This window comes from Ursus arctos, unplaced genomic scaffold (assembly GCF_023065955.2).
Source record: "Ursus arctos isolate Adak ecotype North America unplaced genomic scaffold, UrsArc2.0 scaffold_5, whole genome shotgun sequence".
NCBI lineage: Eukaryota > Metazoa > Chordata > Mammalia > Carnivora > Ursidae > Ursus > Ursus arctos.
The window spans coordinates 54,072,062-54,085,408 of NW_026623067.1; the positions used below are offsets into that span (position 1 = coordinate 54,072,062).

Here is a 13,347-nt window from a genome sequence, read left to right on the forward strand (position 1 = left end):
GCTGGTATATTTGAAGGTGTTGGAGGAAGCAAAGTCAGCTGTATTAATTCAAGACCATCCATACCAGTGGAGTTCTCGGTTTAACAACCAGCCCTGAGAACAAACAGAACCTTGATTGGTAGCGTTTGCTGGTTTCTGTGGCTACTCCCACCACAGCCAGTTTCAAGAACTGCTGGGACAAGACTGACCTCACAGCGGCGAAGAGATGCGTTGTAGAGCAGTATTCTGAGGTGTGTCTACCACACAGATGAAAGTGACATAAACCCTAGTGAAATAGAGCAACATGATTAGGAAGGGAATCAGTTTTGTGTATCTTTTACCTTTGTTTTCAATATAATGTATTTAACTATACATTTAGATATTTTTAAATCATAATAACGGCTGCATTTAACAACTGTCTTGTACAACTCCTGAACACTTACAGCTTGGTGAGGGTGGGCTCCAGGGCCACGGTTATGTGTGTTTTATCTGTTGAGAATAGTCTTACACCGGTTCAGTCATGCTCATCTCTTCACTTGATCTTAGTCAAAAGGCCAAGAAGTGATGGGTCATGCTCAGCTCTTATGTTCTGTTTGGTAAATCACAGTAGCCACAGAACAGTGGGTAAGGTTTTGGATAAAGGCTTGTTGTCCCACACACCTCAAGTAAGTCACTGGCCAGTTTTGCTGTACGCGGACTTTCATTGCACAAACATGTATGAGCAAATAGGCGCAGAACATTCCTGCAGCCTGTCCTCTAAACCCAATGAAATCCATGCTCTCTGGCCTTTTAACTGCTCCAGCCGAATATTTTTGGAAAATTCCACTCAAGGTCGATGACCTGACAACTTTCCACAGGCAGGATTCTCTCACCTTTGTAGTGGGCATCAAGCAACAGGGCTCCTCTAACCCAGCTCCCGGACAGGAGGCCATTGTGTATTTGGTCATCAGGTGCGAGTCCTGAGGGTACAAGTTATAGGCTTCCCTAGAGTTGTAAGCCCTGTTCATGCAAGGGTCTCTAGATTGAGTTTGCCCACTTAACCTTAAATGCCACTAGTTCCAACAATGACAGCCTGTGTACCATCCATTATGCCAATCAGGAAGCCACTGATTTTGATTTCAGTGATGAAAACCTATTTCATTATGCCGTTTGGCAAACTCTCTAGTGTTGACTGAAATGTGCATACCTCTTATCTAAGACTAGTTGACCACTCTGGGGGAGTAAATTGTGATCAAGGCCACAGACTGTGTGTAGGGGATGATTTTAACCAATACCTAAAATTACACTGCCTATGATGAATACTTGAAAGTGGATCCAGATGTCATAACCCTTTGTTACATGTATTAAGTGCCTAGGGTGCCCCCTCCCCAAGTTCCCCCAGACAATTCACTTTGGCTCATAATCCTTATGATGGAGTCATGGAAGTTTTCTTGGAAGAAATAAACCAGCTTTGAATAACTTGGGTGGTTTCATCATATAAGAGGTGAATTTTGCTGGAGTAGAGCACAGCTCGGTGTATACCAGATCTGTCCTGGGCCTCACCTAAGAGTTTTAACTAATGAGGTACTACTGAAGCATGTGCTGCACACAGGTTGGACTTCCTGGTCAGTGGTGTCCTAAGGACTCCGCTCAGCATGTGCTTTTGTTCCTCTTTTTTTTTCCTGTGTTCATTTCATTCTCCCCTGGCCTTTTGAGAAATACTGTGCCTCACCATGCAATGCGTTCTAAGTTACACTCTAAGTTAGCTGATTTTCTTTTAATGGTAGTCAGAGTCTTTTTGTTTTGTTTTGTTTTGTTTTGTTTTGGGTGAGAATCATGGCTTTTTTTTTCAGGTAGACTTTAAGAGGAAGTGGTTAAACTCCGGTAAAGAAGTTATCTGGTGCTTTAATGTGCATGTGAATAGGTTCAGCCATGTTACCAAAGTCCGTTTTAAAGGTCAACTCCTTTTCTCCCCAAAACACCGCAGTCCTAGGAATTTTAGAAGGGCCTAAAAATCTTTTCTAACGCTAAGAAGTGATAGGGGAAGCCACTGTTAGCTGTGTGGATATGTTACTTGGACAATAAATAGCAAATGGAAATGTGCATCTGTGTAGCCGCTGACCTTTCATTATAAGCACATTGCTTTAGAATCTGCACTGTATCATTTTCAATTCAATAACCTGAGCTGTAGTAAAGAACTCTTGCAAATTATAGGTGCCCGTGTTGTGGGGGTCAGAAACAATTTATGGTAAACCAGCTGCCAAATCTTCTGAGAGCATTGATTTTGTTCTGAGTCGGTGTTGTGTAATCTCGAAAGGAGTGTGATCAGGTAGAAATGTTTGGCTTCCCTGTAGCAATATGGAGTGGTGGAAGAACGAACTAGACCTCGTTGTGCAGTGGGCTTTGCCATCAACCAGCTCTTGGGTAGCCACTTAACACAGAGCTCCCACTGCTCTAGATTTTCTCATCTATTTAAATAAGAGTATATGAAATGTTTTCTTAATCAAATTAAGCAATTATTTTTCTTTTCCCTCAAGGCTATTTATAATGTCACTTTACCATTTAGTCTGAGATTTTTGAATGGCATTTCTCAATCCTAAAATCCCTTTACAATGACATCATTCCTCATTACTTGCAAAAGCATTATTATTAGGCAGTCTTCGATCACTGTCTTCAGTGGAAGTTAATTTTTAGAACAGAATTACATTAAAGCTATGGGGAAAATATAGACCAGACATAAGGGGCTCATTGTCTGCTCAAGGAGTTGGCTTTTTTTTTTTCCCCATAGCCTGGATTTTTTTGTCTCTTAGTCTTAGAAAGCCTTTTGTGCTTTAAGTATAGGAAAACAGGCTTTTAAATCTGTTTTATTTGAATAAGAGTAAAGGGTTAGGAAGAAATCAAAGGTAAGTAATGTGCCTCTGATTGGCTAAGCTTGTCCACTGGGAATTTCTAAATAGGCTTTCACTTTGAGAATATGCTCACCTGTCTGTCCCCAGTATGAGTGCTGTAACCCAGCAAATGAACAAAGAATGAAGCAAAACGGGCAATAGGAACAATAGTTCAAAGACCACAGAGCAGTTATTTGTGGAGCTGGTAAAGGCCTCTGTTAAATAAAAATCAATTTGATATGGAAGCATCAGGGACACATTGTGGGGAGACGGGGGGTACACAAGGAGAGAACACGGGAGAATACAGAGGATTACTTTTCAAATCCTCTGGCATTTCCGCACAAAAGGATGATGAAGATTTATTCTAGATGAGCTGTCATTGTCCATCAGAAGCTTTGCTGATCCAGAATAAATAGGTTCATAAAGATTGTACTTAAAATTTGAGCGTGTGAGAGTAAATAGTGGTCGGCATAGCATCTAAGAAATTTCAAAACCAGAAGGTATTGTAACATTCTATCTTCCTTTTCAAAAACAAACCCAATGACCTGCATGCACTGATTATCCAACTACCAAAAACCCGCATATAATTCTAAACTACCTTGTTTTAGTCTGCTCTAGGGCCTGAAAATCCTTTCTACTAATTCCCTGCAATTTTTCTAACTTTTTCTAATGAGAATAAGGTTTATACAACCTGGGCTCCCCTGCTGGGAACATCAGCCCTGAGCGATCTCAGAGCAGATGGTCTTCTTTTCTCATGACCATAAACATTTTAGGATTGATCCTTTTTTCATTTTTTACCTATCTGAAGAGTAAATGTCTTTGAGACCTTAGATACGCACCGTTAAGAGAGGACAAGAAGCTACACTGAGCAGAGTTCATGGTTGCAGAGATGAAGTGGAATGATGGCAGTGGAAGTCAGGGCATTGTGTTTCTGTCTGTAATAGAAGAAAATAGGTTGAGTTTTGAGCACTAAGGGGTTTGGTTTTAAAAATGTCTACATTTTGAGCTTTATTATGTATTGAATTTCTGGATGGTAATTAACACCTTCCTAGTCCCTGGAATTTCAAGTATTAAAGAATAATTTCTTTTTTGGAGGAGGTAGTATTTGTTACTCTATTTAAGGTTGTTGGAAGAGGGGTAAGGGATTGGGAAGACCAGTTGCCATAATTATTCTCAGAGTATTTTAGTCACATAAAGTGTTGTATTATGTAATTTTTTTTTTTAAACCAAGGCTTTTAGAGGTGGTAGATTTCTTTCAGAAATTTTGGAGGCTGTTCATAGTGTTTGTTTGTTTTGACATCAGCCATCTACAAATTACCTTTGGTCCCAGTTAAAAGGGGCATGAATCCATGTCTGCAACTTATTAGCTGTGACTTTGGGCCAGTTACTTAATCATCCAAAAAAGCCTCAGTTTCCTCATTTTAAAAGTGGGAGAACAAAATAATACCCATCTTACCAGATTGTTTTGAAAGGAGTAAATGAGATAATGGATGCAAAGTTTTTCCCACACAGCCAGTTAAAGAATATCAGACAAATTGGAGCTGTCCTTTAAATTATGATTACTGTTATCATGGTTACTAGTTAATAATTATTCAACTAGAATTTTTCTCTTACTTTGTAAAATAAGGGGTTAGGAGCAGATGATGTTTTGAGGTAAAATGCCTGCATTGTTAAAACTCTGTTGTGTATTTAGGAATGAGCACCATGCACTCGGCAGTATGTTAGGCGTGCAGGAATAGAACTTGCAGGTTTGGGTCCTTCCCTTCGAGAATGTAATAAAATTAGCAAATAAATAAAGCCAAGACAATGCTAAATTATATGGTAAACAGTATCAGCGAGATATTGGGTATTGATTTTGAATTGAGGGAAATCTGGGAGCGTCAGTCAGAAAAGATTTCCCAGAACTCGGAGTTTTCTTCTACTTCTTGAAGGAGGAACAGGACATTGTAAACAGCATGAATGTAGAGGTTTAACACTCCATGATGCAACCAGAAAAGCTGTGTGCCAGACGGGAATGGAGGGAGTGTGACACGAGGGCCACATGGAAGGCATGCCCTTGACCCTCCATGATGGGATGCACAGAGGCTTGGAGGTCAGGCGGACTCACCGTGGGACTGAGGAGAAGTCTCATCTTTGTTATCAGCACGCTGGGGGGAATAACCCTGTCTCCCTCATTAAGAAGGTGTCTGTGCTGAAATGTCTGGGGCAGCCATTCCCCAGAGCGATAAGGCTGTTTGGGGGAGTGCGCTGGCGGCTCTTAGTGGTCTGGGTGTGGTCTGCCCTGTGACCCTGACCTCTCCATCTGGAAAAAATGGACCTGTGCACAGATGTGTCTTGTAGCACTTTTGTTGCTCCAGAAAGTTTGGGGTTATTGTGGGTGTAGACAGTTGAGAGAGTGCCTGGGAAAATAGGGTGGATACCTTCATACGATGTCCAGCAGATAGAAGCGGCAGCCTGGAGGCACGCAGCAATGAGGACAGAGCCTAAAACATGTCCCTGTACGAAAACAAGTGTAGAAATTCAATTCTGTAGTACTACACTCATCAATCAAAATTACTTGCACACCAGGGATACCTGGGTGGCTCTGTCGGTTAAGCATCTGACTCTCGATCTCAGTCCAGGTCTTGATCTCAGGGTTGTGAGTTCAGGCCCCATGCTGGATTCCACGCTGGGCTTGGAGCCTACTTTAAAAAAAAAAAAAAAAAAGTGCACGCCATATAATTGACAGTTTTCGGGAGTTGATGCAAATAGCTGAATACCATTTGAAGGGTTGCTTGGAGTCAAGGGGCGCAGAGGTGGTGGGCACAGAGGTGGAAAGTTTTGTCAAGTAAATAAGTTGATGGATGACAATCATATACTCCAGACTGAGGGGTGTGATTAACTCTGTCCTGTCCTCTACACTTGAATCTCCCCAAGCAAAAATAGGCCAGGAGATAGGTTATAAGGGAGACTTCATGGTGCAGAAGGGAGAGCAGCCTCGCGTGAGGGAAGTATCTCGACTACCGATCCAGGAATAGCTAAAACGCAGCCCGGGCATGTGCCCCACGTGGTTGCCTGTGCTTTGCACACTGGACCAACTCCTTCATCCCTCACAGCAGCCTGAGGAGGGTGGTACTGTGAGCGTCATTTTGCAGTCGAGGAAACGGAAGTGTAGTAAAGTCAAGTCACCTGCACAAGATGACACAGTTAGTGACACAGAAGACAGCCTTCAAACCCAGGCAGTCTGGCTTCGAGTCCCTGTTCTTCCATGTGAGCTCTTGCTGCCTCGCGATGGACATACCCGAAGTGGTGAGGGAGGAATAGACACTTTCCCATCCATGGTACCCTTGGCACATGCCTGGCACTTGCAGCTTTGTGGACAAATTATTTTTTTTTTAATTGTGTGTGCTTGGGGTGTTCATGTATATAATACTTTTTATTAAAATATGTATTCAGAAGTGTACAGCTTGGTGCATCTCACAGACTGAACAATCCTGTGCAAAGAACACCCAGATCAAGAAACAGAACAGAATGGGCAGCCCTGCTACACAAAAACTTCTGTCATTTTTACTGGGCACTAAGTTATGATGCTGGAAAACAACATCGTGAAAGCTATAAGCCTTTAAAAGCAAAAACAATGGAAATATAAAACATTCCAAAAAATTGCTACAACTATTGGGTGTTTCTAAAGAATAGGAAAAAACAACAATCCTACCTTTTCATTGATCTTACCACAGTTTGTGGCTTGTGTTAAGACTGGCTGAGGGACGTAGACAACTCACGAAGGAAAGCAGAGAAGTGTCTCAATGAATTTAAGGCCACCTCCTATTATTACAGCATACAGCAGATTGGGCAGCAGACGTCAGATGTAAGTAGATAGATAAAGGCTGTTAAGACGTAAGTAGATAGATAAAGGCTGTTATGGTTTGAATCATAAGGAAGACCTTTCAGTGGGCGGATCAATGGTATTTTCATCTTGCCTCTCCTAGTTTTTTAACTCTACTGGGCGACTGTCTTTGATGGTCATTCTCAACTCCTGTGGGCGCCATTTGCCAGTTGACAGGGCACAGCTATGACAATAAACATCACACTCAAAGCATAATGTCTTCCCACATCACAAATGGTTAATTCCCTTTCTTTGTGGCCAAGAAGAATCTCACGTTGAATTTTGGGACCATGCGTATACAGTCATCTTCTGCCTGGCAGCCCGTGTAGAATTGTTCACTACCTTTGGCAAGACTGCACAGAGAAGTTACCTAACTTGTCCAAAGTCACAGAGCTAGTACAAGGTGAAGCCGGGACTCACACCCAGTGACTCCCTGTACATAGCCTCCATGTTATATGCGTTGTCACACCATCTTTATAAAGAGGGACTGTGCCTCTTTCCTAGGGAATGCCCTGTACCAACCAGTATTTCTCAGGGTTCACAAGGAAGGCAGCCACTATCCTTAAGGTGATGTTCTTTTTGCCTCAAGTGTCAGATACATCCTTTGGCCTCCATACCACTCTCTTCCACCTGATAATACACTATTCTGAATCTTCGTATGGCTGCAAAGCTGTCGGAAAGTGTTTATTTTCCTTGTGGTTCCTAGGTGTGTTTATCCTAATTAATAAGGATTTTGGCTTTACAGAATTCCACACTCCTAACAATTCAATCACAAAATCGGCAAAAGGTACCCCAATTTTTTCAGCCGAACCTCTCTCTACTTAGACACATACAAGTAATTCTAAGAAAAGTGGATTCCCATTACTTCTTCTCCGTGATGCTATGTATAAGGTGTGATATAAATCCAGTACTAAAGCATTCAGAATTATGGTGCTAAAACAAGTCGGTTGGGATTCAGTTCCAGTAGAATATGCTTGGTATCCACTTTGTAAAGTCAGGCACTGGGATTTAGTGCCCTGATTTGAAGGTGAGTACAGTCCGCTGCCTTTTGAAGAATTCCTACCTAGTCTTTTAAAAACATATTTTTACTGAGATATAACACACATTTTAAGCTTGATATTGTCCCACAGAGCTTAGACACTAATTCTTCTTCTGTAAGAGTAACATGTGGCCAAAATGTGCAGAAGTCAGGGAACTTTTACACACTGACCATACCCATGTAACAGCCCCCAAAAAACAACCACAAAAAAAACCAGCATTACCAACACCTCAGAGGACCCCCTTGTTGCAGTTTTCAGAATGTTTTAAATTTCTGGTTTTTGTTGTCGAAGTTTTATGTCTTTCCTGGTACTGCTTTCCAGCATCTGATTTATTATCCAGTAAATGGTATTTGGTTTTATTTGCCTTTGATTTTAAGAAAAGGATGGGATTGGTCTTCAAAACACAGGTAAAAAGAACAACCTTGTAAGGACCACAATCACTGTGGCTTTCAGAATTTCAGTTGCTAGAATTTCTACTTTAGGGGCGCCTGGGTAGCGCAGTCGTTAAGCGTCTGCCTTCGGCTCAGGGCATGATCCTGGCGTTCTGGGATCGAGCCCCACATCAGGCTCCTCCACTGTGAGCCTGCTTCTTCCTCTCCCACTCCCCCTGCTTGTGTTCCCTCTCTCGCTGGCTGTCTCTGTCAAATAAATAAATAAAATCTTCAAAAAAAAAAAAAAATTTCTACTTTAAGTCTTCCTGAATGTTGCAACTGAAAACATGAAGGAGGAAAAGTATTTAGTTTGGCCCATCCCTCTTCTCAAACACAGGTTCTTGTATCATGACCTTTCTCCTTTTTTTTCCAGCTGGCAAAGGTTAAGTATGCATCGGTGCCTTGGCTGGTTGTAGCTCAGCATCTTTTGTCTTAATGTGGATTTCCCTCCCTACCAAAGGCTTTAAAAAAGTCATGAATTACATTTGTTGACTTTTCTCAGAGCCATCAGAGTTGTGCTTGCCAAAGATGTGTATAACAGGTAATTGGCCAAAATGAGATTAACAATTTATTTGAAGGAAGGGTGTAGGAAATCTTTTTAATTTAGAGGTGAAAAGATCACAGAATGGGTTAAGTACAGGTTAGCCAATTTGGCTCTAGATTTATGAGGAATTACTGAAATCATCCCTTTGCCTTCAAGGATTTCTGTATCCTCTGTGCCTCTCTATCCCCCTAGCCCATAGGCAAGAAGAAAACCAGATCAAAACATAAGCGGCAACTCTGAAAAAGTAATTTAGACAGTTAGCCAGGCTACTCTTATCCTGGTAGCATTTTGGAAGGAATGTGTTTCATGGCAGTACTTGTGAAGAGCGTCCTCAACAGCTCAGACACACTTGCTGGCCAATGCTCACAGACCATGATATATTTTGGTAGCTGGATTGCTAATCTAGATAACTCCGTTGCCTGTGTTAACATTTTTACATTAATTTTTTGGGGGTTGCTTTCCCTTGCCATTCCCACACACATTTACCTACTTCCTGCCTGAAAAAGAGATTTAACAGTGATGTGCCCCAGTATGGCTTTCTTTGTATTTATTCTGCTCAGGATTCACTGAGCCTCTTGGATATGTGGATGGATGCCTTCCATCATTTTTTTTGGAAGTCCTTGGCCGGTCTTTTCAAATAAATATATCTTCTACCTCATTTTCTCTCTTCTCCTTCTAGGGCTCCGTGTATACCTATGTAAGCTGTTTTATACTGTTCCGAGGGTCTTAGATACTCTTTTTAGCTTTTGACTTTATTTTGTTTTGGTTATACTGGTGATTCATTCTGGAAAATATCTGTTGTTTTGACTTAAACTTTCCCCTTTGCTTTGCTCAGTCAGCTGGTAAATCCATTTCATTCTGGTGTCCTATCTTGCAGTCTCATTTTCCCTTTTGTTCTTCATTATTACTGCAGTTTTTACCTCTATACAGAAATTTCCTATGTCTTCACATTGTCATGCATGTTTACCGCTGTACCCTTTAGCGTAGTTGGTCTTGAGTCTTGGTCTGATAACACCCAGATCCTGGTTATCTTTGCATCTGTTTGCACTGCCTGTTTCTCTTCTTATCTGTGGGTCCCAGCACTACCCAGACCTAGCTCTAGTGGAGAGTGGAATGACTCAGCACCCTTGCTTGAGTGGTATGACATAGAGGAGACCCACTTTTTCTGGACCTAAATATTATTTATCTCAGTTTCTACTGACTTATTCAAGATGTTTTGCCTCCTCAAAATTAGGGACACAGAAAGAAACAAAATGTTTCTCAGCCTTCCTTTTCCACTTGGGATATAGATAATGACAAGAGACTGTTGCTGTTACCTTAACGATCAAAACCAGCTACGTCAGCTACAATATCGTATTTAAATATATATATATATTTTAAAAAGCTAGGGGCACAAGTAAACCTAAAAAGAAAAGCAAATTCCAGAAACTGATAAACTCTTGAAGTGAGAGGCCCATGGCTGGCTCTCAACCATGGTGGAATGGCAGGACAGGGAGGAAACAGCCAAACTTCCACTTTTCATTTCTCGTTTTATTCATGTCTTCATTCACATTGTTGAGAGTAATGGTCTCTTGTGATTGTCTACGTCCTAAGTGGAAGTCCAAGTCTTAGAAATAGAAAATTTGTTCAGGGAGATCAGCAATTCTGCCAATAATGAAAAGAGAACCAAGATAAATCTTGGCCATTGATAAATAGGGGCCCAGCTCTGTTATTCCATGGCTGTTATAAACACGTGGACGTAGTAATAGTTTTTATTTACTAGGTTTGTCTGTCACGTGACCTCTAGGCCTATGGAATAGTAGTGTTTTTGTGCTTTGTGTTTAGTTCTTTAGAGATCTGGTCACTGTGATGCACCAGGGATTTGTTTGTGTAACTCTTGTTTGCAGTCTCCTCTTGGATTAGTTGTGCAGTCTTGCAAGGTGTAGTAGGGGACACTTGATTGAATTGAAGTGTAGGTCACCTCGCTGTTTCATCATTGTGCGATACCAGACTGTGAAATTCAAAGTTACAGAGTACAGTAACTGGCATATTACATGGCAATAATTTGGTCTCTGCTTTTCTTATGGTCATCCTACCGTTGTACTAAAACAAAGGCTCAGTTAAACCTGCATTTCTCAAAGCATGTTCTGTGCACATGCCTTCAGTGGGGTTCCCCCCCAAAGTGTTCCATGAACCCATTATTTTCCAGAGCAGTGCTGACTGTGCCCCTTGCTTTTGTTAGGTAAAATGCTAATAATGGGAAAAATCTTGCATCAGGTAAATGCTATGCGCTGTATTTAATTATGTGCTTCTCCAGCATAAGTGAATACAGAGCCTTTTGTCCAGAAACTCTAAGTTTTTCTTGTCAAGCGATACCCTTTAACCACGTTCTTTGGGAAATGTGAAATTATGTGGACCCTGTTGCTCTTTATTTCAAGGACTGTGAATAATTCATATCGACTGCCATTCCGTAACCTGGAAAACCTCCTCCCACTGCTTTCTGATAAGGGAGCTTTCATTTTTGGACGAAAGAAGAGCTCTAACCCAGAAGGCTATCTGATGACAGTGTTATTGTTTGGGGTTTCCCACTTACAACAGTGTTAGTGTGGTAGTGCTATGTCATTGTAGGGTATACTGGTCTTGGCTGCCTAACTTGTCCAAGGACTGTCCTAGTTTGCTAGTCCAAGAAAATAAGCTAGGTCAGCTGTCATATCCCTCCAAATGAAAAAAGACAGCTAGCTGCATGGACTGCAATTGGAAGGAAAGGTCAATCAATATATTACCTTTCCTCCGGTGTGTTCCTTGCCTGCCGGCTGAGTTGTGCCTTCTCAGTAGTGGTGGTAATCTCCTCTGCTAAATTTTATTTTAACCTTGCAAATAGGTTAAAGGAAGGGCACAGTTAATAACGTCTTCTCTTAGACACCTCTGAGCGTATTATTTAGGCTGAACCTTGTCCCCCACCCCATCCCCCTCACCCCAAGCCCAACACTGTCTCGTTTAGATGGAGAGCTAGGCAGGTAGCTGGTTTTATTTATTGTGGGAATTTCTCCTACAGCTCGGTCATGCTCTTGCACAGACAGAATGCAAACATTTTTGTGATTTTTGACAGTAGCTGGGATCTATGTGGAATAGGGGTTTTTCAAAACATTTCTTAGTCAATATGTTTACTCTCCTTCACCAGCCATGCAGCGTGACATGGTGCATCGCCAACACTTGAAATAGACTGCAACAGGAGGTCAGAATGGAGCATAGATTTTCCAACACAGCATGTTAGATGAAATGATTTTGTGTACTTTGAAGTGGAAAATTCAATCAGAATTTTCCACACTTTTTAGTTAAAGCAACACTGTTGTTATTTATTGATGAAAGGTAGACTGAGAAAAATACAGAATGCAAAGGAGATAACAAATCTAGCATTATTCCCGGTCAGAGCAAGAAATACCTTTTCACTTGTAATTTAATGAAACCTACACGTGCTAAAAAGGGTCTGCTTAAAATATGCACAATAGAATGCTTGGAACATATGCCGACTTGTTTAGCATGTGTGGGGATAAAAATGGAATCTGGCTTTTTTAGGAAGTTTGGTTTCCACTGAGATGGACATCATGCTTGGTAAACGGCATTTACAACTGCCTAGGTAATTTGTTTTGGTTTAGTTTTAAAGGAGCAGAACTCATTTGGAAAGCACCTGAGAGTATCAATAAGAAATGCAAAGATAGATTCTTTAGGCTTTCATTTAAGCGGGCTTAGAGAATATTTGAATTTATTACTGGTTTTCATCGGTCCTTTGGTGCACAGAAGATACATCAGCATAACTACCTATTATGTAGATGAACACTTTATACTTTTAAATTGCAAAACCTTAAGGTTGCAATGTCAGATTTGTGCATGAATATTTAAAATAGAATAATAACCTAATATTAGCATGCTCGATGTATGCCAATCATTTTTCTAGGTACTTTATTTGTATTATTTCATTGAATCCTCACAATAACACTATGAGCTGTTATTACCTAAAATTTCCAGTGAGAGAAGAGAGCCACAGAGAAGTTCAGTACTCTGTCCAAGGCTGTAGTCCTAAGGCAGCATTTTTCTTTCTTTCTTTCTTTCTTTCTTTCTTTCTTTCTTTCTTTCTTTCTTTCTTTCTTTCTTTCTTTCTTTCTCTTTCTTTCCTTCTTTCTTTCTTTCTTTCTTTCTTTCTTTCTTTCTTTCTTTCTTTCTTTCTTTCTCTTTCTTTCTTTCTTTCTTTCTTTCTTTCTTTCTTTCTTTCTTTCTTTCTTTCTTTCTTTCTTTCAGATTTATTTGTTTGAGACAGAGAGAGAGAACAGGAGGTGGGGCAGAGGGAGAGGGAGACAGGCAGACTCCCTGCAGAGCGTGGAGCCTGATACAATAAGGGGCTCCATGCGGGGCTTGATCCAGGACCCTGAGATCATGACTTGAGCTGAAATCAAGAGTTGGATACTTAACGGACTGAGTCACCCAGGAGTCCCTTCTAAGCCAGGTATTCTGAGCCACTTTGCCTGGCTGCCTCTCTGAGGCTGTGCCACTTAAGCACATTGATCCTGGTGAGCCTAGGCATGTGTGGGTTGTCAACTTGATTCAATTAGTATATCACATTTAGCACAGAGGATTTTTATATTTA

The 13,347-nt window shown here is 41.1% G+C and overlaps 1 protein-coding gene across 15 annotated transcripts in view; it reads left to right on the forward strand.

Moving 5' to 3' along the window:
• MAST4 (microtubule associated serine/threonine kinase family member 4) overlaps positions 1-13,347 on the forward strand; it is a 535,574-nt gene that overhangs the window by 247,668 nt on the left and 274,559 nt on the right. The window lies entirely within an intron of this gene.